Source organism: Puma concolor, chromosome D2 (genome assembly GCF_028749965.1).
Source record: "Puma concolor isolate L17-30 chromosome D2, mPumCon1.1.hap2, whole genome shotgun sequence".
NCBI lineage: Eukaryota > Metazoa > Chordata > Mammalia > Carnivora > Felidae > Puma > Puma concolor.
In genome coordinates, this window is record NC_141677.1 from 42,619,370 (window position 1) to 42,638,364 (window position 18,995).

Here is an 18,995-nt window from a genome sequence, read left to right on the forward strand (position 1 = left end):
TGGTGTATCTTCTTTTTCTTCAAACAAGCCATTCAGAATTGTCTTTGACTTTTTAGATATGCCATACTTTTTGCATCTTTGGAGCTAGGGCCATGCTTCTGTCTTGGCTCAGAACACTCAACCCCCTCCTCCAACCATCTCTCCTCCACACATACGTTTCTTTTTTTGTATGTTTACTTCTAAGTGTTGGCTCTCATTTCAGGACTGAGTCTGCAGCTGTTCCTCAGCCTCAGAACTAGGGGATGCCACAGTGATTTTGCACCCTCCCTGACTTCTTTCAGCACAATATGCACTCCACCCCACTGCAGTGGCCAATTACCATAGTTATGCCCTTTGCTAGCTTGTAAGGGCAAAATCGAGTCTCATTCACAACTTCATCTTCATGACCTAACAAAGTGCTTCTTGAGCAGTCAATCCATTTTAAAGGACCCTACGTGAGTATATCATGCTATAAATGCATAAAGAAGAGCGCTGTTATAATGTGTAGGTAAACCAGGAGTAGTCTGGGGAGATGCTGCACTTTGAAAAAGGAGGAGGAATTTCCTGGGACTTAGAAGTTACAGAAAGGCATTTCAGGAAGTAGACAGTTAGTTTATAGGGACAGGCAAATACAATAGGTATGCACCTGTTTGTTTTGTTTTGTTTTCTTTAGTTTTTTTCTAAAATGAGACTGAACAGTTTCCTTTGTCCACACGGACATTATTCATCTGCAGTTGCAAATCCTGGCTGCAACTGCTTAGGTAGGCCTAAGTTTGAAATTGGCATTTTGCAGCTCCTTGGGGTCCACCTGGCATTGCCTGATCTTGCTTGTTACAACCCTTCTTTCGATGTGTAGGAATGAAGAATGAGTATCAATGTATCTGAATGTCAAAACTCAAATACAAATGTCAAGACCATTCCGCATCACTGGCTGTTTTGAATTCTTGTACAGGCCACAAGACTAGGGAGAACCACTCAGGTACTCCGGGTATAACAAACCTAGACTTCAGGAAAGTGGCATTTTTCTTATGCCATACAACCACAGACAGAATCATATAGCTAAAGAAATAGAGTTCCTTAAGAATTTTAAGAGTACTTCCTATAAAATGAGTTCAGAAAGTTGCTCAAGCAACAGTAATCACACTTTATACATTTTGTGTTTGTTCTTGGTTGCAATTAAATAATCTAGCATTGTTACTGTTGCTTCCTTGCTTGAGAGTAAGAGAAACTGAAATTATTCACTAGGGGAAGTTTTTGGTTGATCTTGTGTTATGACTATCAACAAATAGAATTATATAAAGACAAGAAATTACCAGAGCTTCCTTGATGCTGTTGTATCCTAAAGGAGAATAAAATATTTGTCATTTGAAAAGAAAAAGGAGAAAATAATATGTATTAAGGCTTCTGTTTGAACCAGCAACTAAGTATGTAAGTATGTTATTCCCTGAAGGCATGCATGTGTACCCACCACCTACATTTATCAAATGTATCAAATAACGTCAAGTAATATTTTACAATATTTACTTCAGAAGAATTACTTAAGAGAATAGAAAATTGTAGTTACATGTGCAGCTTCCTACTTCCTGGATGAGATATTAGAATCTCTTTAGGTTTATCTTACTTGGAGTTCATTGAGCTTCTGCCCTATGTAAATTAATGTTTTCAACAAATTTGGTGAGTTTTTCAGTCATTATTTCTTTGAATACTTTTTTTGCTTCATTTTCTCCCTCTTCTTGTGGGACTTCAATTATGCATATGCCAGTACGATGTATGGGGTCCTTCAGGTTTCTGAGGCTCTTTTTTCTCATTCTTTTTTTGTTTCTGTTCCTCAAACAGTGTCAACTGAGTTATCTTCAAGTTCCTCACTTTTTTCTACTACCTACTGAAATCTCTTGTCAAAGTCTTCTAGTGAATTGATCATTTCAGGTGTTGCACATTTCAATGACATATTTTCCATTTGATCTATTTGTAATTTCTACATCACTATTTACAGTCTCTATTTTGTGAAACACTGTTCTCAGACTTCATTTAATTATTATTATTTTTTTAAATGTTCATTTATTTTTGAGAGAGACAGAGACAGAATGTGAGTGGGTTAGTGGCAGACAGAGAGGGAGACACAGAATCCAGAGCAGGCTCCAGTCTCCGCGGTGTCAGCACAGAGCCCGATGCAGGGCTTGAACTCACAAGCTGTGAGATCATGACCTGAGCCGAAGTTGGTCGCTCAACTGACTGAGCCACCCAGGCATCCCTCATTTAATTATTTTGATAGAGATTTCTGTAGTTCCTTGAATATATTTATGCTTACTGACTTAAAATTTTTTTTATTAAGTCCAACATCTGGGCTCACTCAGATTTCTATTAACCATTTTGCTTTTTTTCTTTTATGAGCCATACTTTCTAGTCTGAAAGCTGAAAGCTGGACATTTTAAATAGCATAAGGTGGCAACCCTGGGAATCAGATTCAGCCTCATCTGCAAGTTTTTTTCATTACTGCTGCTCATTACTGTGTTTTGTTTGTTTGGTGACTTACTTGGAATATATTTTTTTCTTTTTGTTTCTTTTTTTTAAAAATCAGGTATAATATTTTAATTCAAGTATACATTATATTAGTTTCAAGTGTACAATGTACATCACATATACACTATAAAATGGTATTGTAGTGCATATTTGAAGGTTGCTGGGAAGGGTAGATCTTGAATCTTCTTATCACAAGAAGAAAATTAGATGATAGATAAGTAGATAGATAGATAGATAGCTAATAGATAAACTTTGGGGATAACTTTTTAATAGTGATGTATGGTTACTGACTTATTAAGGAATATTTCTTTAAAGTTCTTTATCCTGTGCTGTCACTGAAGTCTCTTCACCATTAACTTAATAACCAGCTATTTTTTTTTACAGAGATGTCCTTAAATATCTTGAAACAACAACTCTCCCTTCCTTTGCCAAAGACCCATGTATGTTTTGGAACAAGACTCCGATGCCCCTACAAGATACTTTGCAACCCTGCAATTGCCTTCAACTCTTGCTCTTGCAAAAGGCTATCAGCCAGAGATGAGCAGTCTAGGTCTTCTCAGATCTTGTGCACAGCTCTAGACATATGCACAGCATTCTAGATCCCCAAGAACTTGATGGAAATCTTCAATGCCTTGATGGATACTTCTCCCCTCCCCCCCCATTTTCTTCTTAAGTCTTTGGCCAGCTTGTGTTGCTGCCTCAGGCAACCACAATCAATGTTGAACAATTGCAGCTAATTGATTTGACAAACTCCCTAGGCACAGGATTCTCCTTACTAAACAAGATCTGAGCCAGGTCAAATAAAGAGTAGTCCTATATGTGGGACAAGCCAAATAGTGATAATTTTCTAGTTCTGGATTTCTGGGGATCTGAAAACCCTTTCCACTTCTTCCAGTGGCTGCTGGGTTTCTTTTTATCACAGCTTCCATGATTGCTACATGTTAGTTCTTAAGGCTGCCACAGCGATGAGTAGGTGATGGGAATAGAGCTGGTTAAAATGAGACAAAGCTTGCTGTTCTTACCAAGCCTTGGGTTAATTTTCAGAGTTTTGGAAAAGTTTATTTTTTATAATTTTAGCAAATTATAATTTATAATTTCATAGATTTAATGGAGGAGTGGTGTTTTGGAGCTCCTTCCTTGGAAGTTACTTCTCTCCTAGGTTTTAAATGTTCCTAGAGATTCAGCAAAACACATCTTGATGTGAATTTATCTTCAGTTTTTCTGCTAGATGTTCAAAGGGCATTTTAAATTTGATTTATATATTCTTTAATTCTGAAAATCTTTTTTTCTATTTTTTCTTCAAATATTGCTCCTCTGTCATTCCTTTTTTTTCTAACCTTCTAGAGTTTCTTTTGCTGCATATTGGAGTCTTTAATCTATTCCTCATCTCTCTCATATGATATTTTCTTGGTACTGGTCTTGCTATTGCATTCTGAGTGAAATTTCAAATATTATCTTCCAACTTACAAGCCTTTCTTATACTGCAACCAGGTTTTTTTTTTCATAATGAAGTTTTTCCATCCTCTGTATATTTGATTTGCTCTTTCCAAAATCTACCTGTAAAATCAGAGTTTGTATTTCTCATCATTTTTGTTTTGCAATTCCTTTTTTTTTTTTGAAAACTAAACTTAAAAAAAAAAAACCTTTTCTCCTGAAGCAGTCTTCTATAACTCAAAAAAATTGTCATTCCATCTGGAGTTAATTCCCCTTCTGTGTGTTGGATGTGATGGTTGTAATTTTAGCACTGCATTTCATAATGAATTTTGGAATTTGGATTTATTGACTCATTTTTGAGTGGGATATTGTTTTGCTTCATTTTCACTTTTCCTTTCTGTTTATGCTGACTTTTTCCTGCTTACAAAAACCTTAACCTGTAGTACACACACACACACACACACACACACACATTGTTACAGTGTGATTGGACATGACCATGCTAACTGCATTAGGGGTATGGCAGATTAGTCACCAACCAGGAGGCATCTGTTTGTGTCTTATTGTGAGGCTCTGGCTGTCATCTCCCTGGGTATGTCGCTACCTAAACACTAGAACTCTGGGAAGTATGCAGTGACACACTCTCCTCAACCCATCATTTTCTAACCTTCACTGATCCAGGCATTGATCAGAATAACATAAGTTATATTTCGATGACTAATGACCCCACTATTTCTCTGGCATTTAAAAAAAAAAAACATTTTCATTTCTCATTTACATTAATGTCTGCTCTGGGTGTGGTGACTATGTTTCTTTATCACCTTCATTTGGAGACCTTGGCAGATGGGATTTTCTATTTCTTGGTCAAGGGAATATGGAGAAACTGGTCACTGGCTCCTAAAGCTTCTTCTACAAAGAGTCATATCACTTTTGCTTACATTGCTTTGGCTTGAGCAAGTCATAAGGTGAAGTCTCACATTAATAACAGAAAAGTGGATTTTTCTCCCAAGAGGGTTAATGAGTAATTTGCTGTAGTCATAATACAGTACACTACATTTTCTGTCCCTTTCTTTCACTTATAATAGCTGAACTCTTCAGCTACCACTTTCTGCCTCTGTTCCCCAAACTGCCTGGAGTAGTCTTCAGCTGTGAATATCACTCTGTGTTTCTATTCTGCATATTTGTGTTTTCTTGATGTTAGCCCAGCTGTCTTTTGCTTTTCTGTTTTTTTACTTTTGTGCCTCCTTGTTATATGTTCAGAGTATAGGAAAATCCCTCAAATAACAAATTCAATATGCCATCTTGCTCAAAATGTTACCCATAATTTTTGTTTGTGTGTGTAAAAAAAATCAGATTCCACAAATCCATGATGAAATCCCTGCTCTTTCCCACAAATCATCCCTTGGGTTCCATGTGAGTTTCAAAATATAGAACTAACGTCATGGGAGTCTGGTAGGAAATGAATCTCTGTACTCTCCAAAACTTTGGTGTTAACTGATCAGATTGAATTTCCATATAACCAAAATGCATTCCTTAGCCTGAAGTGTTATCTCATTAGTAAGTATAAATTGGTGCTTATTCAGCTGAGCAATGCAATTTTTGGTTTAATAAAAGCCTAATCTTGCTCATTTGTTTACTCTGTTTACTCCCTAAAGGCTAAAGCTTTGTGACTAAATACAGTGCTTAATAAACAGAAGAAAAAGTATTAATTGTAAGCACTGCCACATTCCTAAGAGCTGAATTTGGCTGCAGACCAAATGGGCTCTTGGGTAGAACCTACTATGTTGCCCTCAAGCTTAGACTTCCAGCTCTCATAAAATGGATCTTGGGCTCAAACAAACACATTTTTAGAATAATAGTTTTGCCAGAGCAGATCGGCTCAGCTAGCATAAATCTTCACTTGTAATTCTCTCCCTCTGTCAACCTTTACATCTCTGCATACTTTCTTCCTCTAATGCATCTCTCTTATGTTCACAATAATGGTTACTCATCCAAATGTGTCATTGGTGCTGGACAAAAGAGAACTAATCTTTACTTCTTTTTCTATTGAAATCTCACGTTTCTCCAGGTTAACCATCATGTAGACAGAAATTAATTTCTTCTCCACGGCTGACACCGAGAAAGAGGGAATAAATTGCATGTGTAAAAAATGCAGGAAATGAAAGTCTTCTAATCGATAAAGTGCAGACCTCTCTGTAGCTAGTCTTGTCTGGAGTAACTGTCTCCCCATTACTGAAGATCTTCAAACAAATGTTTGATGATCATTTGGTATCTCAAGGGAAGAGGTATTGGGTGTGTGTGTGTGTGTGTGTGTGTGTGTGTGTGTGTGTCTGTGCGCGCACGCGCGTGCGCTTCAGAACTAATCCCTTTATAAAAAGCTTTTTAAAAATTATTTTGTATTTTATTCTTTTGACTATCCTTTATTCAATATTTGCCACTTTATTTCACCTCTTATACTTAAAAATATATATTATGTTCTTCTTAATTCTAAAAGAAGTTCCTTTTTTCCTTCAATTATGTTTCTCTCTGAAGTCTCATCCCTATCTTTTCCTTTACCAAAGAATGCATGTTGAGTTATGTATATATATATATATAATTTTTTTGAGAAGGAGAGAGATAGGGGGAGAGGGGCAGAGAGAGAGAGAGAGAGAGAGGGAGAGAGGGAGGGAGAATTTTAAGTAGGTTTCACGTTCAGCACAGAGCCCGATGCAGGGCTGGATCCCACCACCCAGGGTTCATGACCTGAGCTGAAATCAAGAGTCGGACGCTCAAATGCCTCAGCCACCCAGGCGCCTCTAGTTATGTATGTTCTTAAAAGCAGCATACATAATTCTTCCCATTGAACTCTGGTCAGTGTCCCCCACAACTGTAATGAGAACTCTAAGACAGACCTATGAGCTTGTCAGACAGGGTTACATGTGTGCTCCCTTGCTCATGTGAGGTCATGGGACATGTTGCATCCTTCTGAAGTATAAGTTCTACCCAATAAGACATTGAAAACATTATGCGGTTAATAAAACAAACACGAATTATGGATATCACTGCAAAATCTTCATGAACTTAATATTAAAAGAAGATCCTAAAGCCCCACTGTAGCCCCAGATTGCCAGACTCCTTCTCGAAGCCTATTGGGTCCACCATAGAGTAGTAGCTTAGTCATTTTATGGGTGAGACCAAGAGCTCTGCAGTGAGATTTGAAAGTGCTGGGGCAGTCTGGGCCCCATGGACTCTCAGAACTAATCAAATGAAGCTTCCCTCCAGGACAAACACCCACACTGATGAGAAACCAATGGGAAAGAACCCAAACTTATCAAAGAAGCAAAGGAAAGAAAACTTTGTTTTTGTTTGTTTGTTTGTTGTTTTTAAATAAGGAAAAGGAACAGACACAGCATTACAGTAAATGTGAGGTCATATTTTTTTGTTGTTGTTATTACTTTGCAAAAATGACAGGAGAGGGAGCTCTAGAGCCATAATGCTGGGAAAACTGCTCCGACCCACCCACCTTCCTAAAAGTAAAAGGAGACTCCAGAGAAGGAGCAGAAGGTGGAGGAGGAGCAGGAAGAAGAGAATGAGAAATGGATCATGGTCGGTTTCCATACAGAACTATTATAAGTCATTATGAGGAAGAGGAAATAAAGGCAGAATGATTCAGGCAATGAAATTATGCCAAAAAGATACATCCAAAACAATAGAAAACTACAACCCAACATATTTTTAAGTAGCTAAGATAAATAAAGAAGGTACGAAAGAATAAAATCTACCAAGATTAGGAAAACTCCAGATTGAGGTGATTAGAGAAATTAAGCTCTAAAAAGGAAAAAAAAATACACACACACACACACACAAAGAAAATAAACATTTGTATCAGTCTTTATTTTCATTCTGTTGTATTTAACACTTGATTTTCTGGAACTCTCTCCTACTCTGGCCACCAGTAGATGGCAATCCTAATTCTCATCCAGCCACTTCTTCCTGCTCTGCCTCAGGGGCTCCCCTCTGTCATTGCCACAGAAAAGGGAGATTTCCTATGGCTCTCTCTTGGCTACCTCTTTCAGTTCATTCTACTCAGTGGCTGCAGCAACTTATAAAATTGAATACACTTCAATGTGCCTGCATTCCTAGCATGCCCTATTCATGACCTGATCCATGTATGACCAGCCAGCTGCCTTTTTCCTGTGTCTCACTGGCACCTCAGATGGACCAGGTCCAAAGTCACTACTTAGCGTTTAATCTATGCCTCATCTAAAGTTCTATAGCTTGGAACTTAGATTCTTATCTCCCAAAGCATCCGTCTCTGTTCTTTTCCTCATGCTGCCACTTAATCAAACATCCCTGTTTATTTTTGCTTCCAAAGTATTTCTCAAATCTGTTCCCTCCTGTCACATTTAACTACTACTGTGGCAGGTCTTTCTATACCTCTGAAGTGGACTCTTGCAATAACTTACTTGCCTTCTCTGACTTCATCCTGTCTCAACTGCAAATGATGTTGGGTAGCACAAGGACACTATGTTTAGGGGGTTCCATTTACATAAAAAATAATGTGAGTGTTACCACTCAGTGTTGTGTTTCTGTCCTGGCTCTGCCTTCTTCGAGGGCAATAGGTCCTTAGCTTGTTTTTGTTCTCAGCCCTATGGAAGGAATTAAGCATTTTAATGACAGTCCATAGAAACTACAATAGAGTAACTATTAAAATAATTGTGACTGCATTAAAATATCTCAAAATGTCCCTAAAATTGTTCAAGATGTCACCCTCTAGAACTGCACTGCTGTTCACTGCCCTTTGAATACTCTTTTATATGCATGAGGTGGTATCTTTGAGTAACTGCTTGAAAAAAAAATATGCAATACCTTTTTCCCCTTCCTCATAGCACATCGCACCCTGATATTTGCAACATCACAAAACCCACTCAGGTCGGTGCAGACCAAGATAAAAGCAAGTTGTAGTGTTAGGTGAATGAAACAATCCTACTGACAAAAGACCTTTCTGTACTAAAACAAGAGAGAGAGAAGGTAGTCTCAATTTGAGGAAACATTACTGGATTTACATGTATATAAGGCCGTACACAAGAGACTATAAACTCTGAACAGAATTTCACACAAATCTATACATTAGTCAAATAAGTAACAATGAAAACCTCTCTCATTTCCTGTAGAGATGAGTGGATGCACCCTGTTATTGTCTGCTGTATACTTATGAGAGACCCTCGGACTAATTTGTAGGTTCCTGTTTACAGTTCCAAGGACCAGAAGACCCAAGCCTTGTATCTTAAATTCTGAAGGTGAGGCTTATTATTGGGCCCTATTTTGTTTTCAAGGAGGGCATGGTGGGCAAGAAGCACCTCTCTGTCAAAGAAAATGTCAGTATTTTTTAAAAAATGTTTCTTTATTTATTTTTGAGAGAGAGAGAGCATGTGTGTGCAGAAGAGGGACAGAGAGAGAGGGAGAAAGAGAATCCAAAGCAGGCTCCATGCTGGAGCTGTCAGCACACAACCCCACATGAACTTGAGCTTGAACTGGGCTTGAACTCATGAACTGTAGATCATGACCTGAGCTGATGCTGATGTCGAGCCAGCCAGCCACCCCTCATCATTTTTTTTTAATGACAGCAGATAGTATCACTTGCAGCAACAACAGCAACAAACTCAGATTTATTAGAAACTCTGAGTAGAAGCTGGATATGTGACCTACATTGAAGCCAACAATGGGGCTGTGAAAAGGAAAAGCGGGTATGATACTTACGTCACAGAATTCGACCTTGAAGTGGAAGACTATGTCACCTTACCAAAAGGGGATATTCACAAGAAGAAAGAAATCATCCAGTATGTGTCCTTGCATGACTGGATGTGGCCAACACATGGCCCTGGTGGGGGGGGGGGGGGCAAAACATCCTGTCTATGATGGGCAAGTTAATGGAGCCAAAGAAGACCGAAATCACAGACAAACTGCAAGGGGAGACTAACAAGGTGGTGAATAAGTATATTGATCAGGGTATTGCTGAGCTAGTTCCAGGTGTGCTCTTTGTTGATGAAGTCCACATGCCGGACATCGAGTGTTTCACCTACCTGCACTGGGACCTGGAATCTTCTATTGCCTCCATCATCATCTTTGCATCCAACCGAGGCATCTGTGTCATCAGGGATACTGAGGACAGCACCTCTCCTCATGACATCCCTCTTGACCTTCTGGACCACGTGATAATCATTGGGAACATGCTGCACACCCCACAGGAAATGAAACAGATTATTAAAATCTGAGCCCAGACAGAAGGAATCATGAAGAGTTCTTAATACATCTACAGCCCACCACATGCACATTGAGAATCACTGGCCTACAGAGATTTGGCCAAGTTTGCAATGTAGAACTCAAGCTCTTTGGTAATCTAGGATCAACTTCATTTGTAGTCATATTTCTCAATCCTGCATCCTTTCCCATTCTCCTCAAGGCAGAAGGACTAGCTGGGATAGGATCAGCTAGAACACGGAGAATAAGTAACAGAGACACCATGTAAGGAACTGGGGAGTCCCCAAAAACTTTGGGATAATTTGAGGTCAGTCAACCTTTTGATAGTGGAATTAAACAATTGAGAAGATGACCATGCAGAAAACATATCATTGGGCAGTCTGCCAGTCATTTACTGAGTACTTACTCTATGCCATGGAACAGATTAATGTTAACAATGGTGTTAATCAGCATTAGAGTTCTAACAAAAGATGCGGGGACTTAGTTATTGAGGTTGTATTTCTTTAGAAGAGTTCCGTTGTCCAGAAAGTAAAGGAGGTAAAAGATTTCGGTCTCTTGTAATAACTGGAGTGCCATGTGGGAGACAATATTTTGAGAAATTCAAACAAAGGACAAGAGCCCATACTGACAATACTAGTGGAAGATTCATGCACGACACAGCAATGACTGATTGTCTCTGGGGTTCCTTCTACTCCTGGAAGCCAACTGGGATATTGTAGCAGGCAGTGTCTGTGTAGGATTCTATGCTAAAAAACAGGCTGTTTCCACTGGCTCCATCAAGATTCCTACTTAGATTGCAAGTATGTCTAATCCTTGGCAACGGTTCAGCTAGAAAAGTGGCTTCAATGAGCTCAATGAGTTTCAATGAGCTCCTTTTACTTTCTCTCTTGCCATGATCCTGGTTCCATGCAGGTGCTAACACTTAGGACAGAGGTGCTAGGCCCTGCACAAACTTCTTGGCCCCAGAGAAAAGGCCTAAAATGAATTTCTTATATCCATGTTTGGATTTAACCTTTGACTTCAATGCCTTCATTGAAGTTCTTGCTTTTGATTCTCTTTACTTTCGTTTTGACATTCAAGCCCATTTTCTTTCTTGTCCTTGGATGTGATCTCTCTGTCCTTATCATCCCCTGTAATGAATATTTGTCTTATAGAACCCATTACTGACAACTAAAAAACTACATTCAATTTAACTAAAATCAAGTTAACACTAGAAAAATTTTTCTAATACTACTCTGGGTTTCTATATCTTTACTGCCCATGGGGTGGGGAGGGGAATCTTTGATTTGGTTAGGATTTTGTTTGTTTGTTTGTTTGTTTGTTGTTTGTTTTAATAAGTGAGAAAGCCCCAGATAAATTATTATGAACCTAATTATTTTTACCTATAGGCAGGAAAAGGAAGCATACTTGATCACTACCATTGACTTGGCTTAATTAAGCATCCCAATAATGAGTATCATTAATTCATTCAACAACTTTTGAATTCCAAGTTCAGGTAATTCACTGTGCCCTATTTTGTGGGGAAGGAGAAAGTGCATGTTGCATATTGAGTGCATTGCCTTTAATTTAGTAAGTACTCAATGTTAGCACTCTTGCTGTTGATCGTCATAAAAATGGTGAATGTGGCATAAATATTATTGACAATCTATTTTCTACATAAAAATATTTTGAAATTATAGATTAGCAACCAGACTACAGAAAACCAAGCAAGATGTATCAAAACTAAGAGAAGAATATCAGGTGATCAAAAAGCCTGAAATGCCAGCCAAACAGGTTTTTTTTTATTTCTTTATTTTGAGAGAGAGAGAGAGAGAGAGCAAGAGAGCAGGGGATGGGCAGAGAGAGAGGGAGAGAGAGAGAATACGAGCAGGCTCCACACCTTCAGCTGAGAGCCTGACACGGGGCTCGAACTCAAGAACTGTGAGATCATGACTTGAGCTGAAATGAAGAGTTGATGCTTAACCAACTGAGCCATCTAGGTGCCCCCAGCCAAACAGGTTTTTAAATGTGACTGGGAGTCATCTAGTTATATGTTTTTATTTGACTTAACAGTGACCTTCAGCAGACTCCAGATCGTTAGACTTGATGTGGCATGGGCCACTGATGCACAGGGGAACTGGACAAGTCAGGCTAGAAACGCTGTTACCTAGTAACAATGCCTAACTAAGGTGAAACGATTTGGGGAAGCTGGATGGCTGGAAAAACTTGATTGAGTCTTTTTGAAAGGGCAAAAGCAATTACACTAGGGTAAATGGCCATTTTGTTCACAGGAAGAACAGTGGAATAAAAATAAATGCAACAAAGAGCTCTTAAGACACTAATTCCTGAAGACTGGGTATGTGCTGAATACTCCTGTTATGCAGAGACTAGTGTGGTTCAACAGAGAAAAGTCATTCTTCCAAGATGTGACAACAGTCTGGATGTATCTTGTGAAATCCTTTAAGTGTGTCAATCCAAACACCATGTTTAATTTTGGGAATTTGGAGAAATTTTATCTGTGATGCTGGGATCAGCATGCCCTGGGAATTCGAGTATAGGACTGAAATATACATGAAAACTTATAGTTGAAATGGTGACTCTATATCATCTTCTTTGCACATTGGCAAGATAGTGTTCAGAACTCTTTGTTTTGTCTTTCTGTCTTTAAAAAATGAGCTGACATATTCCAGATGGAATGAAGGCCATTAGCAGATTGCCAAGCCCTCCAACAATGAATTACAGGCATCATCATATGATAGAAGTGAGGGTTAATCATTGTGTCACTGGTGTCCACAGAGTTGATAATTTTAGATTTTGGGCAAATGTAAAATTGGAATCTTCAGCTGTCTTTTGCCAAGCTACTGAGTGTCAGCACAGAGTCAAATATGACAGAGAGCCAGTGAGAAGTCTGTTTACCTGGGGCAAACATGGCTTATCTTTTAAGAGTGTTTGAAGAGTGCACAGAATTTCTAGGGAGAGCAGTATTCTGGAGGATGCTCATATGTTCCTGTGATATTTGCTTCCTGCGCATATCATTCATGTGATGCAATGGTAAATTCAGATTATCTGTTCCAGTAGACAAATTCAATTTAACACTCAATAAGATTCATTGCTAGCCCGTGCTTTGATTTCTCTGGGTTCCTTTGAATTACCAAAGTGTCTTATATGTAAGCTGCACTGACCAATTTTCATTTGGGGAATATGAGGAAAGCATCTTTTAACAAAAATTAGGAAAATTTCAGCATTAAGCATAGACTTAATTTGCTCTCAGGCTGCATGCTAGAAATAGCAATGATCTGGGTAGAAATAACGGCAAAATCCATTAGAGGTTATTTGCACTTACTGTGAATTTTTAAAATCAATTTTACTCTACTACCTCATTGATATCACGTATACTTAAAGAGTGTTTAGTGAGGCATTAGGAGAAAGAATAGAGATCACTCGGGACTGAGAAAGGGGAAGTCTTGATGTAGTGCCACAAATGAATATCATCTCAGATAAATGTCAATATCTGAAAGTCAGGGAGGGTGTGCAGCAGCAGAAAGTGGAGCACAGAAGGGTTTGGACATATCTCCTACTTTAGAAGTCAGCCTGGAGCTACTCTGCATCATCTAACTTCAGTGAAAGCAAATGTACAGGAGCACCTGGGTGGCTCAGTTGGTTGGCAGACCTACTCTTGACTTCTGCTCAGGTCATGATCCCAGGTCATGGGATTGAGCCCCACGTTGGGCTCCATGATCAGCATGGAGCCTGGTAAAGATTCTTTCTCCCTCCCTCTGCCCCCCTCCCTGACTCACACTCTCTTTCTTTTCACTCTAAAAATAATTTTTAAAAACCCCACAAGTGTACAGTTCAAGGTGATCAAATTGGTAAACCTCAGATTTAATAGACTAAACACGCCTATAATAAAGTAAAATCCTAGAGATTATGACAACTGTTCAGCATCTGGCAGATCATTGTCAACTTATGTCTATTCGTATATATTCATTTTAAGATGCAAAGATGTATCTTTCAAATCAGGACTATGTGAAAACACTAGGGTTAATATAGAAGAGAAGGGCCATCCATGAAGCAGTACTATCCACTAGACTCTACTTTGTGATTGTGTTGAATTCTTACAACTATTTTCTGAGGTAACACAAATGCTTGTTTATGGTGGAGGAAATCACAACCTAGAAAGGATTAGAGAGTTTGTCTGAGCCTATGTGACTTAGGTTGGGAGCCAAACTCCTATACTTCTTCTAAATCATTCTACCCTCCAGTAAAGGTACATGTGTTGGATGAATGCAAACATATCTATTGATTTTGTTGTAGTACGACTGGGAAATTAGAGAACTTGACATGTGGGTGTGGAGGTTGGTTTAGTAGTATATTTTGGAAATGCTTAGTTAATATCTTTGTAAATTACATTTAAATATCTCTGCACTTACTTGTGTGAGACTCTACGTGACAGAATAGGTAGGAAAATCCAGTTACCCATCCATCTCCTGATAAATCAATGAAGACAACTGCATTGACAAAAGTATACTTATTTCATCTTTGCTGAAGGGCACATTTTACCAAACATTGGTTCAGTAATTTCACTGGCAAATCTTAGAAATCTTGTTATTTATAATTATTCACCTTAAAGCATTTCTTTCCCCCTTCCTTCCTCTCTCCCTCCTTCTCTCCCTCCCTCCCTCTCTTCCTCTGTCTCTTTTCTTTCTTTCTTTTTTTCTTTCTTCCTTCCTTCCTTCCTTCCTTCCTTCCTTCCTTCCATTCTTTCGTTCTCCTCTCCCCATCCCTCTCCTTTTCTCCCCTCCCTCCCTCCTCCTTCTTCTTTCTCTCTCTTTTTGTTTGAAAGTTTATGAGAGAAGTAAGAATGTCTTTGATGCACTTTGAGAAGATTGCAGATGAATAAAGGATGACCTTTGGGGTTTCTTTGGTATTGATGAAAAGAGTGTGGGCTTTTGAGTCAAACACACCTATATATTCAAGCATACATATTTATTAGTTGTATGACCTGGAGCAAATCATTTCAACTGCCTTCTCTTCTATTTCCTTAGCTATAAAATAGAGGAAATAATATACTCTCACAGAGTTGTAGTGAAAGTTAAATGAGATAATGGGTACAAGAGTATTTACCCCAGTATTTTGAACATAGTAAGTGCACAGTAAATGCTACCTACAAAATTACCATTACTATTATTGCTATAATCACACCTGGGAAAATCATTTATTCTCTCCAAACCTCAGAGTACTCTCTTTTAAAGAGAGGCTTAAATAAGAAAGCATGTGTGAAGTATAGCCTTGATGAATGTGAATGACTCTTCAATTCACTTTCATCCAGACACCCTTTTATTGCTAAGTAACTTCCCTTTGTTGGGCTTGGGACTGCAGACAGTCAAAACTGACCCTGTTTCCAGAGTCCTGGCATTCAATATGGCCTGTCATTTTCTGAGAATATACACATTCTCGAATTTACCTTCCCTGACCAAAAAAAAAAAAAAAAAAATCAAGTGTGGGATATTAGGTATCAGTTCACTTCCTGCTATGGGACACACGCTGCCTTGTCAGGGTTAGAGTATCCCAGGTATAGTGAAGTCAGTCACACAACTTTTCATCAGCTTGTCTTACACTCATCGTTTCGATCTAGTCAGTGCTCTTCAAAATGTAAGGGGATTCAAATCCCCTGATGATCTTGTGAAAATTAAGCTTCCATTCCAGGAGGTCTGGGTCAAGGCCAGAGGTTCTGAATTTCACAGGTAGCAATGCCACAAGCTCACATGTTGAGTAGACAGTCTTGGAGTCCTTACACATGTTTGGAGGGTAGTTAATGAGCTCACACCCTATTCAGATGATCACTTTGACTGGTAGAAATTAGCAGACATTCCTTTCAAGTCATATATTCTCCACTCTGAGCTCTGTGTTCCCATTTTTCAACACCCCTTCCTTAATTGTGAAGATAAAGTAAAAACACTTTCTGTGCCTCCTCTTCTGTGAACTTTCCCTGGTGCACCCCGTCCCCAAACAGCACCTTCTTTTATTTACTGTGCCCCCATGGCATATGGCATTGTACCTAAGTTTAATGATTGTCCTTTTCTTTTGAAATTTTTTCTCTATTTTTCTGTATTTTATACTCTTGACAATAACAGAGCACCATGAGGGAACTCCCTATTCAGTTCTTTGCACCTCATGCTGTCTTAGCAGACACTAGATGCTCAAGAAACTCAGGAGGCTGAGATATTCAGTAGAACAAGCAGTGTCGATTGGAGGCAGACAGACTCGGGCTCAAATCAATGTAAAGTTAAATAAGTAGCTTAGGTTTTCTTCACCTCAGCTTCTTCACCTATAAAAATAAGATATTTCACCTTCCTCTATAAGGTTGTTGTGACGATTATATAAGATAATATCTGTGTGTCGTGTGGCCCCAGTGCCTAAGGGAATAGCCAATAAATGTTAATATTGTGGTTTATCATTATCACTAACATTATCAGATTGTTTGAGAATTACCTCAAATAACATAAACAAATATTAGAATACAGTTCTTCCCCTTCTATTTTAGAGTGAATGAATTCATGTTATATTTATTTTATTATGGTCTGATAGCATACGGTTTTGTTATTGGGACTTTCAATTTTTCATAGAATGAGGGCTATCTAAAGATTTGAAAATGAAATACACAAATGCGTATTATCATTCATTTCACATATTAGGTCCTCGAAAGATGTTTTTGATCTAAGTCACAAGAAAACTTCCTCGAGCAATACTTCCTACATTTAAACAACTTTGTGCCTGAGAGGGTTCAGCATTCCCAAGGTCAACCATTTACTGACATACTTAATTTGCAAACTGGGATACATAGTTTGCTATGTCTGGTGTTCATTTTCACTGCGGTTTTTATGCCCAAATCCCCTCTGATCTATCTGGCCACAAACTTGCCTGAAATGTTCTCTCCCTCCTGGTGCCTCACTCTTTGCAAAAGAGATAAATGGATTAAGAACATGAAATAATTGAAGCACATCAAGTGGAGAAGACAATCACTTTCCATAGCATTGCTTGCATCGATTGCAATTTGAATGCATGATGACTTCTTTCCCAGGAGTGTGAAAAAGAAATCGTTCATAAAATACCCAGGAAGTCTCTCAAGGAAACTAATTAATGGCATTATTATCTTAAGCACAGCAAAGATTATTGAAAAGTTTCCTGTTACTCAAAATAGTTTATAAAACAAATTATGATTACTTCGGATACTGTGCTTTAATGAATCTTTCATTGATTTCCTGTGTGTTTACAGAGAGGTTTCAGGCTTTATTTTCAACAATTTACACAGCATTTGAAGGAGAGGGCTCCACAGGCACTGGAAAAAGAAAGCCATTTTCTGCTATTGCATGTCAGAAAGCAAGAACCAAAAACTTGAAATGATGGGGAAAAAAAGTCAGAGTCCCGTATATGTGTCCTGCCACACCAGTAGCATTTCTCTAGAGTGTATCAACGAGAAATTGGTTAGCTGAATTGAAGAGTGAGGTGCATATCCAGATATGTTAGACTATGCTGCAGTTTTTACCAAAGCAGTTACACTAATTGACATTTTGATTGTTGTATCCATCACAACAGGTGGTATTTTGTGATTTTCAATTTGCCACCTTTACATATGTAAATGTATCTTGTCTTGGACATAATTTATATTTCCTTAACCATATTTTCTTATGTGTTATGGCCATTTGAACACCCACCCCCCTTTTTTAATGCTTCTCAGGTCAAATTTTGCCCAATTTTCTCTTTGGTTTCCAACCTTTTCCACGTTGACTAATAATACTCCGTTATTAGTTTCAAAATATTTCTTAGGTGTGCACGTGTGGTATGTGCTGTGCTTGTGTTGGGAATGACTCCCCAGTCTCCCAATTTGGGCTTTCACTTGGTTTACGATGCTTTTTGATGAATAGAAGTTAATTCTGCATTTTAGCTTAAATTTTACCTGTGTTTAGTTTTCTTTTCCTTTAGTTTGTTCTTTTTGTGTCTCATCTAAGAAATGTATCCCTATGATGAATTTCTGAAAATATATTCCTGCATTACATTCAAAAAGTTGTATGCCTTTGCTTTTCACATTTAGATCTTTAATCTATCTTGAGTTGAATTTTCTTCGTGTACCAGTGTATCAGGCAGATTCAGTGAGGAGACAGACCTCACCAGGTTTTTTTTTTTTTTTTAAGTAATTTAATATAAAGAACTGTTAGCAGATGTAAACTATATAGCACATGTAATTACATAACTAGAAAGACAAAACGCACACACAAAAAGAACCTTGAATTATCACAGAGGTGGCAACTGATAAGCAGCTATCATATGTACATTTCGCCGTATGATTGAGGAAACGGAGAGATTAACATTACTGAACGATAGTAGCTTACAGGAAGGGACCCATGTGTTGAAACTCAGATCTCTGAGAGAGCAGTGCAGTTCAGTTGGCTTTGAAGCCTCCAAGCTCAGAGAAAGAGCACTGGCCAGCTGGAGCTATGTTTCAGAGAGTGCAGTGAGCTTCTGCAAGTACTGGAAAAACCACAGACTGTATTTAACCGGTGCTATGGACAGGGGGCTGCCCCTGCCAGTTGATACAAGAACTAACAGCACACCAGAGGCCACAAGAAGCTATTATTTTCAGGAGCTGTTTCAGCCTCCCAAACTTCTATCCCTGTTTCCTCAATTTAGTGAGACCCATCATGCTCTGCTTGGGATGCCCTCTGCCATGGTCTGGAAAACATATCCAGAGGAAAACCCAGGGCAATCAGAAGGCTCACTCACCTCATTTGGTTGCCCTCATTTTCCACTGTCAGTGATCACAGATCTACACTGCTGGGTTCCCA

At 38.6% G+C, this 18,995-nt stretch overlaps 1 protein-coding gene and 1 pseudogene across 10 annotated transcripts in view; both read left to right on the plus strand.

The window, feature by feature from the left end:
- NRG3 (neuregulin 3) overlaps positions 1 to 18,995 on the plus strand; it is a 1,064,827-nt gene that overhangs the window by 863,218 nt on the left and 182,614 nt on the right. The window lies entirely within an intron of this gene.
- Positions 3,465 to 10,230, plus strand: LOC112854698 (ruvB-like 1 pseudogene; annotated as a pseudogene).